This window comes from Capricornis sumatraensis, chromosome 7 (assembly GCF_032405125.1).
Source record: "Capricornis sumatraensis isolate serow.1 chromosome 7, serow.2, whole genome shotgun sequence".
In the NCBI taxonomy this organism is placed as follows: Eukaryota; Metazoa; Chordata; class Mammalia; order Artiodactyla; family Bovidae; genus Capricornis; species Capricornis sumatraensis.
Genome location: NC_091075.1, coordinates 82,475,160 through 82,493,142, shown reverse-complemented (window position 1 = coordinate 82,493,142; position 17,983 = coordinate 82,475,160).

The following is a 17,983-nucleotide window of genomic DNA, read 5'->3' as shown; positions in this document are numbered from 1 at the left end:
AGAGATAGGGAATCTACCTAATAAAGAATTCCAAATAGTGATAGTAAAAATGATCCAAAATCTTGAAAACAAAATGGAGTTACAGATAAAAAGCCTGGAGACAGGATTGAGAAGATGCAAGAAAGGTTTAACAAGGACCTAGAAGAAATAAAAAAAAAAGAGTTAATATATAATGAATAATGCAATACATGAGATAAAAAACCCAGAGAGTTCCAAACAGGATAAACCCAAGGTGAAACACCCCAAGACACATATTAATCAAATTAACAAAGATCAAACACAAAGAACAAATATTCAAAGCAGTAAGGGAAAAACAACAAATATCACAAAAGGGGGTTCCCATAAGGATAACAGCTGATCTTTCAATAGAAACTCTTCAGGCCAGGAGGGAATGGGAGGCCATACTTAAAATAATGAAAGAAAATAACCTACAGCCCAGATTACTGTAACCAGCAATGATTTATCAAATATGAAGGAAAAATCAAAATCGTTACAGACAAGCAACAGCTGAGAGAATTCAGCACCACCTAACCAGCTCTCCAACAAATGCTAAAGGATCTTCACTAAACAGGAAACACAGAAAGCGTGTATAAACTCAAACCAAAACAACAAAGTAAATGGCAATGGGATCATACTTATCAATAATTACCTTAAATGTAAATGGGTTGAATGATGAACCAAAAGACAAAGACTGACTGAATGGATACAAAAACAAGAACCCTATATATGCTGTCTACAAAAGACCCACCTCGAAACAAGGGACACATACCAGACTGAAAGTGAAGGGCTGGAAAAAGATATTCCACTCAAACAGAGACCAAGAAAAAGAAGGAGCAGCAATATTCATATCAGAAGAAATAGACTTTAAAACAGAGGCTGTGAAAAGAGACAAAGAAGGACACTACATAATGATCAAAGGATCAATCCAAGAAGACGATATAACAATTATACATATATATGCACCCAACATAGGAGCACCACAATATGTAAGACAAATGCTAACAAGTATGAAAGGGGGAATTAACAATAACACAATAATAGTGGGACACTTGACTATCCCACTCACGCCTATGGATAGATCAACTAAACAGAAAATTAACAAGGAAACACAAACTTTAAGTGATATAATAGACCAGTTGGACCTAATTGATATCTATAGGACATTTTACCCCCAAAAAATGAATTTCACCTTTTTCTCAAGTGCACACAGAACCTTCTCCAGGATAGATCATATCCAGGGCCATAAATCTAGCCTTGGTAAATTAAAAAAAAAAAAAAAAAAATCATTCCAATAATCTTTTCTGACCACAATGCAGTAAGATTAGATCTCAATTACAGGAAAAAAACTATTAAAAATTCCAACATATGGAGGCTAAACAATGCTTGACTGAATAACCAACAAATCAAGAAGAAATAAAAAAAAATCAAAATATGCACAGAAATGAATGAAAATAAAACACAACAACCCAAAACCTGTGGGACACTGTAGAAGCAGTGCTAAGAGGAAGGATCCTAGCAAGACATAGCAAGAAACAAGAAAAAAGTCAAATAAATAACCTAACTCTATACCTAAAGCAACTAGAAAGGAAGAAATGAAGAACCCCAGGGTTAGTAAAAGGAATGAAATCGTAAAAATTAGGGCAGAAATAAATGCAAAAGAGACCATAGTAGAAATCAACAAAGCCAAAAGCTGTATCTGTTCTTCGAAGGATAAATAAAATTGACAAAATTTTAGCCTGAGTCATCAAGAAACAAAGGGAGAAAAATCAAATCAATATAATTAGAAATGAAATTGGAGAGATCAAAACAGACAACACAGAAATACAAAGGATCCTAAGAGACTACTATCAGCAATTATATGTCAATAAAATGGACAACTTGGAAGAAATGGACAAATTCTTAGAAAAGTACAACTTTCTAAAACTGAACCAGGAAAAAATAGAAAATCTTAACAGATACATCACAAGCAAGGAAATTGAAACTCTAATCAGAAATCTTCCAGCAAACAAAAGTCCAGGTACAAACGGCTTCACAGCTGAGTTCTACCAAAAATTTCGAGAAGAGCTAACACCTATTCTACTCAAACTTTTCCAGAAAACTGCAGAGGAAGGTAAACTTCCAAACTAATTTATGAGGCCACCATCACCCTAATACCAAAACCTGAAAAAGATGCCCCCAAAAAAGAAAACTACAGGCCAATATCACTGATGAACATAGATGCAAAAATCCTTAACAAAATTCTAGCAATCAGAATACAACAACACATTAAAAAGATCATATATGCATCGAACCTGGAAATAAAAAAACAAATAAATAATGTTAATTTAAAAAAAAAAAAAAAAAGATCGTACATCATGACTAAGTGGGCTTTATCCCAGGGATGCAAGGATTCTTCAATATCTGCAAATCAATCAATGTAATGCACCATATTAACAAATTGAAGAAGAAAAGGCATATGATTATCTCAATAGATGCAGAGAAAGCCTTTGACAAAATTCAACAACCCCATTTATGATAAAAACCCTCCAGAAAGAAGAAATAGAAGGAACATACCTCAACATAATAAAAGCTATATATGACAAACCCAAAGCAAACATTATCTCAATGGTGAAAATTTGAAAGCATTTCCCCTAAAGTCAGGAACAAGAAACAAGACAAGGGTACCCACTCTCACCACTATTATTCAACATAATTTTGGAAGTTTTGGCCACAGCAATCAGTGCAGAAAAAGAAATATAAGGAATCCAAATTGGAAAAGAAGAAGTAAAACTCTCACTGTTTGCTGATGACATGATTCTCTACATAGAAAACTCTAAAGACTCCACCGGAAAATTACTAGAGCTAATCAATGAATACAGTAAAATTGAGGGATATAAAAGTCAACACACAGAAATCCCTTGCATTGCTATACACTAATAATGAGAAAATAGAAAGAGAAATTAAGGAAACAATTCCATTCACCATTGCAACGAAAATAATAAAATACTTCGGAATATATCTACCTAAAGAAACTAAAGACCTATGTATAGAAAACTATAAAACACTGATGAAACAAGTCAAAGAGGACACTAATAGATGGAGAAATATACCGTGTTCATGGATCAGAAGAATCAATATAGTGAAAATGAGTACACTTCCCAAAGCAATCTATAGATTGAATCTATAGATTCAATGCAAGCTACCAACGGTATTTTTCACAGAGCCAGAACAAGTAATTTCACAATTTGTATGGAAATACAAAAAAAAAAACCTCAAATAGCCAAAGCAATCTTGAGAAACAAAAATGGAACTAGAGGAATCAACCGACCTGACTTCAGGCTCTACTACAAAGCCACAGTCATCAAGAGAGTATGATACGAGAACAAAGACAGAACTATAGATCAATGGAACAAAATAGAAAGCCCAGAGATAAACCCACACACCTATAAACACCTTATCTTTGACAAAGGAGGCAAGAATATACAATGGATTAAAGACAATCTCTTTAACAAGTGGTGCTGGGAAAACTGGTCAACAACTTGTAAAAGAATGAAACTAGAACACTTTCTAACACCATACACAAAAATAAACTCAAAATTGGTTAAATAACTAAATGTAAGACCAGAAACTATAAAACTCCTAGAGGAGAACATAGACAAAACACTCTCCAACATAAATCACAGCGGGATCCTCTATAATCCACCTCCCAGAATATTGGAAATAAAACCAAAAATAAACAAAAGGGATCTAATTAAAATGAAAAGCTTCTGCACAACAAAGGAAACTATAAGCAAGGTAAAAAGACAGCCTTCTGAATGGGAGAAAATAATAGCAAATGAAGCAACTGACAAACAACTAATCTCCAAAGTACACTAGCAACACCTGCAGCTCAATTCCAGAAAAATAAACGACCCAATCAAAAAATGGGCCAAAGAACTAAATAGACATTTCTCCAAAGAAGACATATGGTTGGCTAACAAACACAGGAAAAGATGCTCAACATCACTCATTATCAGACAAATGCAAATTAAAACCACAATGAGGTACCATTCCACGCCAGTCAGAAGGTTTGCAATCCAAAAGTCTACAAGCAATAAATGCTGAAGAGGGTGTGGAGAAAAGGGAACCTTCTTACACTGTTGGTGGGAATGCAAACTATTACAGCCCCTATGGAGAACAATGTGGAGATTCCTTAAAAAACTGTAAATAGAAATACCGTATAACCCAGCAATCCCACTATTGGGCATACACACTGAGGAAACCAGAATTGAAAGAGACACGTGTACTCCAATGTTCATTGCAGCACTGTTTATAATAGCCAGGGCATGGAAGCAACCTAGATGTCCATCAGCAGATGAATGGATAAGAAAGCTGTGGCACATATACACAATGGAGTATTACTCAGCCATTAAAAAGAACACATTTGAATAAGTTCTAATAAGGTGGATTAAACTGGAGCCTATTATACAGAGTGAAGTAAACCAGAAAGAAAAACACCAATACAGTATACTAAAGCATATATATGGAAGTTAGAATGATGATAACGATGACCCTGTATGTGAGACAGCAAAAGAGACACAGATGTATCAAACAGTCTTTTGGACTCTGTGGGAGAGGGCGAGGGTGGGATTATTTGGGGGAATGGCACTGAAACATGTATATTATCATATGTGAAACAAGTTGCCATTCCAGGTTATATGCATGATACAAGATGCTCGGTGCTGGTGCACTGGGATGACCCAGAGGAATGGTATGGCGAGGGAGGTGGGAGGGGAGGTCAGGATGGGGAACACAGGTACAACCATGGCAGATTCATGTCAATGTATGGCAAAACCAATACATTATTGTAAAGAAATTAACCTCCAATTAAAATAAATAAATTTATATTAAAAGATTAAACTAAAACAAGCAACAACAACAAAAAAAGAAAATCGCATGGACAGAAGAGCCTGGAAGGCTATAGTCCATGGGTTCACAAAGAATCAGATTTGACTGAGATACTTGCACTTTTCCATCATAACATTAGTATATTTTTACTAGTTCTGGCACTAGCTGTGCCAGAGATGTGTAATGACAAATATATTTCAGAAGAATTGCTTGAGATTCAAATGATGAACTGAGTGAATAATTTATTTTATAATAAAGTCATTAGGTTTCGATGTGTTTGTTTGTGTCAGAAAATGTACCTTATGTCTATGAAATTGATCAAGACATTTTGCTCTAATAATAATTGCTCTTAAATCTGTAGCAAGGGGCACATGTCCTTGCAGAGTGGAAATAGTTTTAACTCAACTTACACTATAGTGGAAGTCCAATGCACGTAACATTTCAATCATTTTTCATACAATCTCATATAAAGTTCAGAAAGAATGCTGAGAGTTTTCAATACTCATTAAAAAATTTTTGTATTATACTTGAATATTGTTTTTCTTTCTTTTTTATTTTTTAATGAATGAAAGTATGATAATACATTTACAGGAGACTTGGAAAATATAGAACAGAGTTATATACAGTTCCACTATATATTACAATTACTTTTAAGCAGATAAGTTAAGATTTTTAGTTGGAGTTTCAATATCAAACTCTCAAAAATTAATAGAATGGACAGGAAAGTAGAAAGACCTAGTATACCTGAAGAGGAATCAGTTCAACATAATTAAGATTTATACAATTTTCACACAATAGCAGGATAAAATTTCTTATTTCTTTTTATCTCAGAGTTATAAACAGTGAAGCTATAGGGCTTCCCTTGTAGCTCAGATGGTAAAGAACCTGCCTACAATGCAGAAGACCCAGATTTGATCCCTAGGTTGGGAAGATCCCCTAGAGAAGGAAACGTCCACCCACCAACATTCTTCCCTAGAGAATTCCATGGACAGAGGAGCCTGGCAAGCTATAGTACATAGGGTCACAAAGAGATGGACATGACTGAACAACTAACACACACACTCACACATAAACAGGGAAACCATGTATGAACATGTAAATGGGGAAACAATTTCAAAATATGTTAACCATCTCAATGAGGGTAAGTAGTTAAAAAAAAAATACTTATCATTTGTGCATATGTTCATGATGTAAATAAATGTAAACCCACCGCAAAAACCAAAGACCATAGCCAAACACTCATCTGCTATTTCTTTTAACATAACAGTAAGGCAACTCTATAAATGCATTTAGTTTTAAATCATTGCTCAAGATTAACTTGCTAATATTCACTTAGTCATAAAAATATGCATGCAGTGCTTGACTCCTTGACAATGTATACTATATGCCAGTAAACAGCTAATCACTTTTACTCTAATTCCTAAATACTTCTGTAAGATGTTTACAATTTTCCATTCTTATTGTTTTTTTTTTTTTTTCCTAGACAGACCACTATGACCTGATGCATGGATTATCATAGCAGACACTTGACTTCTGTTTCCTTTCAATCTGTGCTCTAAATCATTCTCCAAATTTTTGGATATGTAATTTTCAGAATATTTTGTATTTATGGAAACATTTTGAAGATAATACAGAGTTCTCATATATTCATCACTCAGTTTCCTAAAGCATCAGTTCAGTTCAGTTCAGTCGCTCAGTCATGTCCGACTCTTTGAGACCCCATGAATCGCACCACGCCAGCCCTCCCTGTCCATCACCAACTCCCGGAGTTCACTCAGACTCGCGTCCATCGAGTCAGTAATGCCGTCCAGCCATCTCATCCTCTGTCATCCCCTTCTTCTCCTGCCCCCAATCCCTCCCAGCATCAGAGTCTTTTCCAATGAGTAAACTCTTTGTATGAGGTGGGCAAAGTACTGGACTTTCAGCTTTAGCATCATTCCTTCCAAAGAAATCCCAGAGTTGATCTCCTTCAGAATGGACTTGTTGGATCTCCTTGCAGTCCAAGGGACTCTCAAGAGTCTTCTCCAACACCACAATTCAAAAGCATCAATTCTTCAGTGATCAGCCTTTTCACAGTCCAACTCTCACACCCATACATGACTACTGGAAAAACCATAGCCTTGACCAGAGGGACCTTAGTTGGCAAAGTAATGTCTCTGCTTTTGAATATGCTATCTAGGTTGGTCATAACTTTTCTTCCAAGGAGTAAGTGTCTTTTAATTTCATGGCTGCATTCACCATCTGCAGTGATTTTGGAGCCTCCAAAAGTAAAGTCTAACACTATTTCCACTGTTTCCCCATCTACTTCCTATGAAGTGATGGGACTGGATGCCATGATCTTCATTTTCTGAATGTTGAGCTTTAAGCCAACTTTTTCACTCTCCATTTTCACTTTCATCAAGAGGCCTTTTAGTTCCTCTTCACCTTCTGCCTTAAGGGTGGTGTCATCTGTGTATTTGAGATTATTGATATTTCTCCTGGCAATCTTGATTCCAGCTTGTGTTTCTTCCAGTCCAGCGTTTCTCATGGTGTACTCTGCATACAAGTTAAGTAAGCAGGGTGACAATATACAGCCTTGACTTACTCCTTTTTCTTTTTGGAACCAGTCTGTTGTTCCATGTCCAGTTCTAACTGTTGCTTCCTTACCTGCATACAGATTTCTCAAGAGGCAGGTCAGGTGGTCTGGTATTCCCATTTCTTGACATCTTAATTATTATTGTGCAGTTTATTTAAAGTTATTCATCCATTAGTTTTAACTAAAACCTATAGCTTATTTTGATTTCCTTATTTGTTGCTTATTGTTGTTTTTATATTCCTGGATTTAATCTGGGTTCAGTTCAGTTCAATTCAGTTGCTCAGTCGTGTCCAACTCTTTGTAACCCCATGAATGGCAGCACACCAGGCCTCCCTGTGCATCACCAACTCCCGGAGTTCACTCTGACTCATGTCCATTGAGTCAGTGATGCCTTCCAGCCATCTCATCCTCTGTCATCCCCTTCTCCTCCTGCCCCCAATCCCTCCCAGCATCACAGTCTTTTCTAATGAGTTAACTCTTCGCATGAGGTGGCCAAAGTATTGGAGTTTCAGCTTCAGCATCCGTCCTTCCAATGAACACCAGGACTGATCTCCTTCAGGCTGGACTGGCAAAACAATGTCAATTGCACTAATCTGGGTTACCAAAATATATTTACTGATCATGTCTCTTTAGTTGCGATGAATTTCAACTTTTCTTGTTTTTGATAACGTTGATAGATTTAAGGAATACTAGCCAGGTATTTTGTAGAGTTTCTTAGTTGGAGTTTATCTAAATTTTTCTCATAGACTGGGTGTATGTGTGTGATTGGAGGAAGACCAAAAATAAAGTGGTGTTTTCATCACAACATATCAAGGATGTTTATTACCAACTGATTTATTTCATTGAGAATGTACAAAAAATACACGATTTGGAAAACAGGTGTCTTCCTTGATGGGCTTCCCTTGCTGTGCATTCTCTGTGCTTGAAGTCCCTCTAAGCTGAGAGAGGAAGAAAATATTGATATATATGTCCACTATCAACCAGTATATGATGGCTTCACTGATGACTCGGACAGTAAAGAATCTGTCTGCAATGCAGGAGACCCAGTTCAATCCCTGGGTCAAGAAGATACCCTGGAGAAGAGAATGGCAACCCACTCCAGTATTCTTGTATGGAGAATTTCATGGACAGAGGAGCCTGGCAGGCTACAGTCCTTGGGGTCTCAAAGAGATGGACACGACTGGGCAACTAACACTAACAACCAGTATACGAACCAGTATATAGCTGCATACATATAAGTATTTCTTTCTTTCTTTTTAAATTTTATTTATTATTATTTTTTTTATTTTTTACTTTACAATATTTTATTGGTTTTATGCAACCATTTGTATTTGTATTAAGCTAAACATGAGTTTACACTGATGTTTCCAAGTTAATCCATTGCCACATGGATAATCCTAGCCCTTTCCCCTCTCTTATTTATAAATTCCCACTCTAGGAGTAAAAGTTCTGGCTTCCACCATCTCACATCTTTTTACTTAATTGTTTAACTGTAGTATGCACATACAGCAACATCAGAATTGCTATCCTAGGGGACAAAACTTTTATTAACCATAGCACAAAGCTTCTTTGTAGCTCCTCTTGCATTTAGTCTCTCACAATCTACTCATTTGCCAGATTTCTTAGATCAGCACCTTTTCCCATCTGCTTCAGGAAGTTGTTTTACATATCTGTGATACAGTTAAATTTTGTTGTCACATGCTAACTCTCAACTGGCATTCTTTAAACACCTTAATGAATTTTTAAAGAGATATTGGAGCAGTTTTAGATTCACAGGAAAATTGAGGAGAATCACAGTGTTCCTAACACGTCCCTTGACCTCACACATACACAGCCATCCTCACTGTCAACATTGAGCACCAGAATTGTGCATTTATTTCAAAGGATGAACCTACAGTCACATGTCATTATCACTTAATGTTCAAAGCTTACATTAAGGTTCTTATACATGGAATGTTTGACAACTATATAATGTCATATATTCAACATTTCTTTAGCTCTGAATAATATTCAATTGTTTGGATATAACACAGTTATTTGTCTCTTCACTTACAGAAGGATATATTGGTTGTCTCCAAGTTTTGGCATTATGAAAACAGGCGGTAGGGACAACTGTCATTAGGTTTTTGTATGGACAGAACTGTTGCTCATTTGAGGAATATCAAGAAGTACAACTTCTAGATCTTATGGTAAGAGTATGATTAGTTTTGTAAGAAACTGCTAAACTATCTTGCAAAGTGTTGTACCATTTTGCATTCTTTAAAGACTTTTTTTTTTTTCAAAATTTTAATTCTTAGGGTCCACTCTCTGTGTTGTAAAGTACTATGGGCTTTACCACAGCATAGTGTCACATAATGACATTAAAGAATTCTGTACAATACTGAACACTTTCAGTGCTTTAAAGATTCCCAGTGATTCATGTATTAAAAACCTCCATCCCCAAATCCAGCATGCAATGATTGTTTTAGAATTTCTGTAATTTTGGCTCTTCAGAATATCATATAAATGGAATCATAAATTATGTTGCCTTATCAGATCACCACCTTTTATAATATTTAGCAATATGCATTAAATTCATTGATGCATTTGGTTGCATGATATCTCTTTCCTTTTAATGGTTGAGTGGTAATGCATTTTATACATTTGCTACCATTTTCTCATCCATTCACATACTGAAGGGGATTTTGACTAATTCTAGTTTTTGTTGATTATGGATAAAACTTCTGTAAATATACGGATGTATGTTTATTTCTTTGTAAGGACATAATGTAAAAATATAAATGGTAAAATACACCAAAAGATAAATATTGGCAGAGTAGAATTCTCTAATGATATGAAACTATGAGAAAAACTTACCACAAACTCAGTAACATAGGTCAGTTCAGAGTAAAAGAATGGAAAAAAAGATTATTTACATGCAAACATTACTTTACAATAATGTAACCACAAATTTGATTACAGAGTAAAGAAAATGACTAGAGACAAAGAGAAATATTTCATACTGATGAGGCCATTCCACAAGAAAAGTATGATAATCTTAAATGGGTATGTTTCAAACAACAGAATCTCAAAATTCGTGAAGCCTTATAGAATTGAAAGGAAAAATAAAACTATCCTCATTAGTATTAGGGACTTCATCCCCTATCTTCCTCTTAGCAATTAAAAAAAAAAAAAAACTATTAGACATAAAAAATCAGCAAGAATATACAATATCTCACTCCAGCTTATATGCAGAGTACATCATGTGAAATGCAGGGCTGGATGAAGCACAAGCTGAAATCAAGATTGCCAGGAGAAATATCAATAACCACAAATATGAAGGTGACACTACCCTTATGGCAGAAAGCGAAGAAAAAATAAACAGCCTCTTGATGAAAGTGAAAGAGGAGAGTGAAAAAGCTGCCTTAAAACTCAGTATTCAGCGTTTCTAAGATGGCGGAGGAATAGGACAGGAAGACCACTTTCTCCCTCACAAATTCCTCAAAAGAACATTTCAATGCTGAGCAAACTCCACAAAACAACTTCTGAACGCTGGCAGAGGACATCAGGCAACCAGAAAAGCAGACCATTGTCTTCAAAAACAGGTAGGAAAAAATATAAAAGATGAAAAAAGAGACAAAGGAGGTGGGGAGGGAGCTCTCTGTGGAGGGAATTTTAAGAAGAGAGGTTTCCAAACACCAGGAAACACTCTCCCTGCAGAGTCTGTGGTGAGCCTTGGAAGCACAGAGGGAAACATAACAGGAAGGGAAAATAAATAAATAATTAAAACCAACAGATTACAAGCACAACAATAACTCCCCCAGTGGAAAAGCAGCACAGATGCCTGCATCCGCCACTAGCAAGTGGGGGCAGGGCAGGGAAGCGCATGAGGCGCGGGCTGCAGTGCTTTGTAAGAATCAGGCAGGAACGCCCCACGCATAACCAGAACAATCTAACTTGGGCTAGCAAACCAGACTGTGAGGTAGCTACCACGAGAAAAGCTCAAAGATAAGACACCGTCAGGACCACGCACAGAACAAAGGTCGGAACAGAAATAGCCAGCTGCAGACCATCCCCCGCCGGGGACAGGCAGCCAGAGCCATAAGGGCTGGAAAGGGGCAATTGCAGCCCCGGAGAGACTTTACCTACCAAACTGCAAGCAGGCTTCTTTGCTAAGACTTCTGGGGGTGCTGGACAGTCACCACCTGCCTCACAAGGGGCACCAGCGGTACACCCAGAAAACTGAGCAGCAGAGGCAGAAAAATCAACAAGTCACGGCAACCGCGCTCGCCAAACTCCTGAGCTACTCGGACCTGGGAAGGGCACAACGCAGTCCCAACTGAATCTGTGCCTCTGAAGGCTATCTGAGCGCCGAACCTGAGCGGCTTAGACCAGGGAGGTGCACGCAACATAGGGCCGGCCTCAGAAGGTTCCCAGCTGAGCATCATAGAGCCGGAGCGGTTTGTGCGCCTTGAGAAGGGACAGGTCCAGTGGGGCTGAGACACTGTGTGCACATGACAGCGCTATTTGTTTGCAGCATCGCCCCCTCCCCACAGCGCGACTGAACTAGTGAGCCTAAAAAACCAGCAAACAGAAGAAGTCAAACAGAGGGAAATGCCTTGGAAGTGACCCCACACTGCCCACAACATCAGAGAAGGGCCAGATATATCTTTACTATTTTTACAATCATTCCTTTTTTTTCTTTTTTCTTTTTTTCTTTTTTTTCTTCTAACTTATTTTTTTCATTGTTAAGTCTTCTATTTCTCCTCTAATTTTTATTTCTATAACCTACTATTACTTTTCAAAACAAAGACTCTATTTTTTTAAGACAAACACCATATGTAGTCTTTGTGTGGTTGTTGTTGGTGTTTTTTAATAATTCTTGTGGCTTTTTTTTTTTTTTCTTTTTTCTTCCTGCTTCTTTTCTTTAATATTGTATTTTTGAAAATCCAACCTCTACTCTAGATTTTTAATCTTTGCTCTTTGGTTTTTGTTGTTAATTTTGTACATTTAAAAACCCAAACTTCACTACCCAATTTTACCTGAGAGCAAGATTACTGGCTTGACCACTGTCTCCTCCTTTGGACTCCTTTTTCTCCACCAGGTGGCCTCTGTCTCTTTCCTCCCCCATCTCTTCTCTATCCAACTCTGTGAATCTCTGTGTGTTCCAGATGGTGGAGAACACCTAAGGAACTGGTTACTGGCAGGATTTGTCTCTCTCCTTTTCATTCCTCTCTAATATCCTCCTGGCCACCTCAATCTACTTCCTCCCTCTCCTCTTCCCCGTATAGCTACATAAATACCTCTGAGCGGTCCAGACTATGGCTCCATAGTCACATAAGGAAGTGACTACTGGCTAGCTTGCTCTCTCCTCTTTTGATTTCACTGCATCTCATTCCAGTCACCTCTAACTATGCCCTCCCTCTTCTCTTCTCCATGTAACTCAGTGAACTTCTCTGGGTGTCCCTCAATGTGAAGAAACTTTTCATCTTTAACCTAGATGTTTTATCATCAGTGCTGGATAGATGGAGAAGTCTAGAGGCTACTGTAAAAATAAAACTGAAAACCAGAAGCAGGAGGCTTAAGTCCAAAGCCTGAGAACATCAGAAAACTCCTGAATTCAGGGAACATTAAGCAATAGGAGCTCATAAAACGCCTCCATACCTACACTGAAACCAAGCTCCACCCACGGGCCAACAAGTTCCAGAGCAAGACATACCATGCAAATTCTCTAGCAACACAGGAACACACACCTGAACTTCAATATACAGGCAGCTCAAAGTTACTCCAAAACCTATGACGTCTCATAACCCATTACTGGTCACTCCACTGCACTCCAGAGAGAAGAAACCAAGCTCCACCCACCAGAACTCCAACACAAGCCTCCCTAACCAGGAAACCTCGACAAGCCACTGATACAACCCCACCCACAGTGAGGAAGCGCCATACTAAAGAGAACTCCACAAATTACCAGAATATAAAAAGCCACCCCAAATGCAGCAATATAACCAAGATGAAGAGACAGAGGAATACTCAGCAGGTAAAGGAACAGAAGAAATGCCCACCAAACCAAACAAAAGAGGACGAGATAGGGAATCTACCTGAGAAAGAATTCCGAATATTGACAGTGAAAATGATCCGAAATCTTGAAATCAAAATGGAATCCCAGATAAATAGCCTAGAGACAAGGATTGAGAAGATGCAAGAAAGGATTAACAAGAACCTAGAAGAAATAAAAAAGAGTCAATATATAATGAATAACGCAATAAATGAGATCAGAAACACTCTGGAGGCAACAAACGGTAGAATAACGGAGGCAGAAGATAGGATTAGTGAAATAGAAGATAGAATGGTAGAAATAAGTGAATCAGAGAGGAAACAAGAACAACGAATTGAGGACAATCTCAGATACCTCCAGGACAATATGAAATGCTCCAACATTCGAATTATAGGAGTCCCAGAAGAAGAAGACAAAAAGAAAGACAATGAGAAAATCCTTGAGGAGATAATAGTTGAAAACTTCCCTAAAATGGGGAAGGAAATAATCACCCAAGTCCAAGAAACACAGAGAGTCCCAAACAGGATAAACCCAAGGCAAAATACCCCAAGACACATATTAATCAAATTAACAAAGATCAACCAAAAGAACAAATATTCAAAGCAGCAAGGGAAAAACAACAAATATCACACAAGGGGATTCCCATAAGGATAACAGCTGATCTTTCAATAGAAACTCTTCAGGCCAGGAGGGAATGGCAAGACATACTTAAAGTGATGAAAGACAATAACCTACAGCCCAGATTACTGTACCCAGCAAGGATCTCATTCAAATATAAAGGAGAAATCAAAAGCTTTACAGACAAGCAAAAGCTGAGAGATTTCAGCACCACCAAACCAGCTCTCCAGCAAATTCTAAAGGATGTTCTCTAGACAGGAAACACAAAAAGTGTGTATAAACTCGAACCCAAAACAATAAAGTAAATGGTAACAGGATCATACTTATCAATAATTACCTTAAACGTAAATGGGTTGAATGCCCCAACCAAAAGGCAAAGACTGGCCGAATGGATACAAAAACAAGACCCCTCTATATGCTGCTTACAAGAGACCCACCTCAAAACAAGGCACAAATACAGATTGAAAGTGAAGGGCTGGAAAAAGATAGTCCACGCAAATAGAGACCAAAAGAAAGCAGGAGTGGCAATACTCATATCAGATAAAATAGACTTTAAAACAAAGGCTGTGAAAAGAGACAAAGAAGGCCACTACATAATGATCAAAGGATCAATCCAAGAAGAAGATATAACAATTATACATATATATGCACCCAATATAGGAGCACTGCAATATGTAAGACAAATGCTAACAAGTATGAAAGGGGAAATTAACAATAAGACAATAATAGCAGGAGACATTAATACCCCACTCACACCTATGGACAGATCAACTAAACAGAAAATTAACAAAGAAACACAAACTTTAAATGATACATTAGACCAGTTAGACCTAATTGATATCTATAGGACATTTCACCCCAAAACAATGAATTTCACCTTTTTGTCAAGTGCTCATGGAACCTTCTCCAGGATAGATCACAACCTGGGCCATAAATCTAAACTTGATAAATTTAAAAAAAATTGAAATCATTCCAAGCATCTTTTCTGACCATAATGCATTAAGATTAGATCTCAATTACAGGAGAAAAACTATTAAAAATTCCAACATATGGAGGTTGAACAACACACTTCTGAATAACCAACAAATCACAGAAGAAATCAAAAAAGAAATCAAAATATGCATAGAAACTAATGAAAAAGAAAACACAACAACCCAAAACCTGTGGGACACTATAAAAGCAGTGCTAAGAGGAAAGTGCATAGCAATACAGGCATACCTCAAGAAACAAGAAAAAAGTCAAATAAATAGCCTCAATATACACCTAAAGCAATTAGAAAAGGAAGAATTGGAGAACCCCAGAGTTAGTAGAAGGAAATAAATCTTAAAAATTAAGGCAGAAATAAATGCAAAAGAAACAAAAGAGACCATAGCAAAAATCAACAAAGCCAAAAGCTGGTTCTTTGAAAGGATAAATAAAATTGACAAACCATTAGCCAGACTCATCAAGAAGCAAAGAGAGAAAAATCAAATCAATAAAATTAGAAATGAAAATGGAGAGATCACTACAGACAACACAGAAATACAAAGGATCATAAGAGACTACTATCAGCAATTATATGCCAATAAAATGGACAACATGAAAGAAATGGACAAATTCTTAGAAAAGTACAATTTTCCAAAACTGAACCAGGAAGAAATAGAAAATCTTAACAGACCCATCACAAGCACGGACATTGAAATTGTAATCAGAAATCTTCCAGCAAACAAAAGCCCAGGTCCAGACGGCTTCACAGCTGAAATCTACCAAAAATTTCGAGAAGAGCTAACACCTATCCTACTCAAACTCTTCTAGACAATTGCAGAGGAAGGTAAACTTCCAAACTCATTCTATGAGGCCAACATCATCCTAATACCAGAACCTGACAAAGATACTACAAAAAAAGAAAACTACAGGCCAATATCACTGATGAACATAGATGCAAAAATCCTCAACAAAATTCTAGCAATCAGAATCCAACAACACATTAAAAAGATCATACACTGTGACCAAGTGGGCTTTATCCCAGGGATGCAAGGATTCTTCAATATCCACAAATCAATCAATGTAATTCACCACATTAACAAATTGAAAAATTAAAGCCATATGATTATCTCAATAGATGCAGAGAAGGCCTTTGACAAAATTCAACATCCATTTATGATAAAAACTCTCCAGAAAGCAGGAATAGAAGGAACATCCCTCAACATAATAAAAGCTATATATGACAAACCCACAGCAAACATTATCCTCAATGGTGAAAAATTGAAAGCATTTCCCCTAAAGTCAGGAACAAGACAAGGGTGCCCACTTTCACCGCTGCTATTCAATATAGTTCTGGAAGTTTTGGCTACAGTAATCAGAACAGAAAAAGAAACAGAAGGAATCCAAATTGGAAAAGAAGAAGTAAAACTCTCACTTTTCAGATGACATGATCCTCTACATAGAAAACCCTAAGGACTCCACCAGAAAATTACTAGAGCTCATCAATGAATATAGTAAAGTTGCAGGATATAAAATCAACACATAGAAATCCCTTGCATTACTATACACTAATAATGAGAAAGTAGAAAAAGAAATTAAGGAAACAATTCCATACACCATTGCAACGAAAAGAATAAAATACTTAGGAATATATCTACCTAAAGAAACTAAAGACCTATATATAGGAAACTATAAAACACTGATGAAAGAAATCAAAGAGGACACTAATAGATGGAGAAATATACCATGTTCATGGATCGGAAGAATCAATATAGTGAAAATGAGTATACTACCCAAAGCAATTTACAAATTCAATGCAATCCCTATCAAGCTACCAGCCATATTTTTCACAGAACTAGAACAAATAATTTCAAGATATTTATGGAAATACAAAAAACCTTGAATAGCCAAAGCAATCTTGAGAAATAAGAATGGAACTGGAGGAATCAACCTGCCTGACTTCAGGCTCTACTACAAAGCCACAGTCATCAAGACAGTATGGTACTGGCACAAAGACAGACATATAGATCAATGGAACAAAATAGAAAGCCCAGAGATAAATCCACACACATATGGACACCTTATCTTTGACAAAGGAGGCAAGAATATACAATGGAGAAAAGACAATCTCTTTAACAAGTGGTGCTGGGAAAACTGGTCAACCACTTGTAAAAGAATGAAACTAGATCACTTTCTAACACCGCACACAAAAATAAACTCAAAATGGATTAAAGATCTAAATGTAAGACCAGAAACTATAAAACTCCTAGAAGAAACGTAGGCAAAACACTCTTCAACATAAATCACAGCAGGATCCTCTATGATCCACCTCCCAGAATACTGGAAATAAAAGCAAAAATAAACAAATGAGATCCAATTAAAATTAAAAGCTTATGCACAACAAAGGAAAATATAAGCAAGGTGAAAAGACAGCCTTCTGAATGGGAGAAAATAATAGCAAATAAAGCAACTGACAAACAACAAATCTCAAAAATATACAAGTAACTTATGCAGCTCAATTCCAGAAAAATAAACGACCCAATCAAAAAATGGGCCAAAGAACTAAATAGACATTTCTCCAAAGAAGACATATGGATGGCTAACAAACACAGGAAAAGATGCTCAACATCACTCATTATTAGAGAAATGCAAATCAAAACCACAATGAGGTACCACTTCACACCAGTCAGAATATCTGCGATCCAAAAATCTGCAAGCAATAAATGCTGGAGAGGGTGTGGAGAAAAGGGAACCCTCATACACTGTTGGTGGGAATGCAAACTAGTACAGCCACTATGGAGAACAGTGTGGAGATTCCTTAAAAAACTGGAAATAGAACTGCCTTATGACCCAGCAATCCCACTGCTGGGCATACATACCGAGGAAACCAGAATGGAAAGAGACACATGTACCCCAATGTTCAT